This window comes from Lathyrus oleraceus, chromosome 4 (genome assembly GCF_024323335.1).
Source record: "Lathyrus oleraceus cultivar Zhongwan6 chromosome 4, CAAS_Psat_ZW6_1.0, whole genome shotgun sequence".
NCBI classification, from domain to species: Eukaryota; Viridiplantae; Streptophyta; class Magnoliopsida; order Fabales; family Fabaceae; genus Lathyrus; species Lathyrus oleraceus.
In genome coordinates this window covers 383,363,305-383,365,578 of record NC_066582.1, presented here as the reverse complement: position 1 = coordinate 383,365,578, position 2,274 = coordinate 383,363,305, and the positions used below count along the sequence as shown (strand labels likewise).

Here is a 2,274-nt window from a genome sequence, read left to right as displayed (position 1 = left end):
AATCATATTTCACAAACATGGAAAAGGATTGTGCATAGTCTAACTCATTTCAGATTTCAGCTTCATTATTTGATGATCAGTTGGATGAACTATCATCTAGTTCATCCTCAAGATAAACAATAAGGTCATCACTCTCATCACTACCATCACTGTCAGATGAATTTGTCACAACACCCATATGTATTATTTCCATCCAACCAAGCCAAAATCAGCAAGTAATATCCATAAATAAAGAAACTACACAAACCACAATCAATTGTAAGGTAAAACAGGAGAAGAAATTACATCTAGAAAGGCAAGTAAAAACATAAAATAATGTGGCAGTAAACATCAAAAGTCTTCCCAACATTTTAAGCACAAATATGGCATACTTGAGCACTTAATGCTGGCATTGGTTTCCCCTTAATAAAAGTTGTTCTGACTGAAGCATTGCAGTCCAATCCCCATTCAGAAGCATACCTATGAACTTTACTGCACTTCAGAATCGAAACAACTGTAATCAGCAAAGTCATAAGAAAAACAACCATTGCAGAACCGAAACAACCATAATCAACAAAGTTTGTTACTGAAATTGTACATTGAAATATAATATAGGGTAAACAGATAAATTAATTGATCAAATAATAGTTATAAAAAATTCAAGAATGAGCATGAATATACCTTTGTGAGGCATTTTGAAACAGCAATATTTAAATTGTGAAGCAATGACAAGGACACGAAAAACAACACAAATTCAATCAGGAGTAATCAAAAAATAAATTTAAGACAAAAGAAATATATGTTCAGACCAGTAGTGCAAATTACAAAGAAATCTAAGCAAAACTCTCATAGGATTATGAATATTGAAGAAAGAGTCAAGACCCTAAATAACATTATGTCCACCATGAGATTCTGTCAAATGCTTGTAACACTGCAACTGCAATTGTAACACTGAAACCGCAACGGAAGAAATCACAATTCTGATGTCGCAACCACATTGCTTGTAACACCACAACCGTAATACTTGTAATGCAACAACTGCAATGACTACAATCACAATTGTAATGCCACAACCGCAATGTAAACAATCACAATTGTAATGTTGATACCGGAATTCTTATAACGCCTTAATTGCAACAACTGCAATTGTAATTCTGAAGATTGAAGATATCGCATAAAATAGAAGTTCCATGATCTCTCATTGTTTCCATGAACACGTTTTAGTATCATCTATTACAGAATTGACAGATTTTTCAAGTAATCGATAAGATACCAGATGCCTGTTGGAGCACCCCCAAAGCAAAAGAATCTCATACATCCTACAAAAAGCAAAACCCAGTATTTAATAATCACAATTCTTCGAAAAGGAAAAAAGAAATTTTCATAAACCTCCCCAAATTTCAATATTATTTTTTAAAACAACTTCCATAATTCTAACCAAAATGATATAACCAAATAATAGATCTAGTTTACATGTATGCAAAGCAAAGACATAAGAAACAGTAACAACAGGATCATAACAACTACCTTCCTGAGCACAAAGAGTCGGTGTAGCTCAATTTCTAAAGTTTGGAATGCCCCCGTCTGCAGAAAGCAATATATATATAAGAAGTCAAGTTTATCATCTAAGTTGAAAATGAGACTGACAAATAACATGGAATAATATAACTCACTACTACTGCAATCGTGGCCATGAAATCGAAGATATCACACATGAAAAGATAATCAAATAATTATCATCAGAATCTAATCAGTTTAGTCGAAAGATACAAACTATGAACAACCATGTTAACTATTATACCTCTCACCCATCCACATGTGAATATAATTTTCTTCAAAATCAATATTAATATTAATAATTTTTGAAAAATTGATACCAATATGTGAATTAAATTTCTCATTCTAAAACGTAACTTCTAAGACACTCAAACAAACACAATACAATCATAGCACAAAATGGCATTCCTTATATAAATACGCGGACACCTAGTAGCTTGAGTATGATTTTTAGCACGAACAATTTTCTTGATATCAGTGCTAACAAAATAGTTAAAAGAATCCAAACAGTCTATAGAGGATTTTTTTTAAAAAAAATAATCAACATTTTCAAAAATAATTTTAAAATAACAAATTTTTCAATTTTTTTTCCAAAATAACCAAATTTAAAAAAGGATGCACCAGATGAACCAACGCATCCGTTATGGATCAAGAGGAGGCGCCTGCATTGGTTGCCTCATGAGGAGGTGCCTGCATTGGTAGCCTCATGAGGAGACGTCAATGCCCTTGGCGCCTGCA

At 32.6% G+C, this 2,274-nt stretch overlaps 1 long non-coding RNA gene across 1 annotated transcript; it reads right to left on the bottom strand.

Annotated features, from left to right (window-relative positions):
* Positions 1-744: 744 nt before the first annotated feature.
* LOC127075574 (uncharacterized) lies at positions 745-1,892 on the bottom strand. The gene is made up of 3 exons (XR_007786579.1): positions 1,653-1,892; positions 1,507-1,563; positions 745-1,298 (listed from the first exon to the last, which is right to left on the bottom strand). It is a non-coding gene; the product is annotated as an uncharacterized LOC127075574 (long non-coding RNA).
* Between the last annotated feature and the right edge of the window lie 382 nt (positions 1,893-2,274).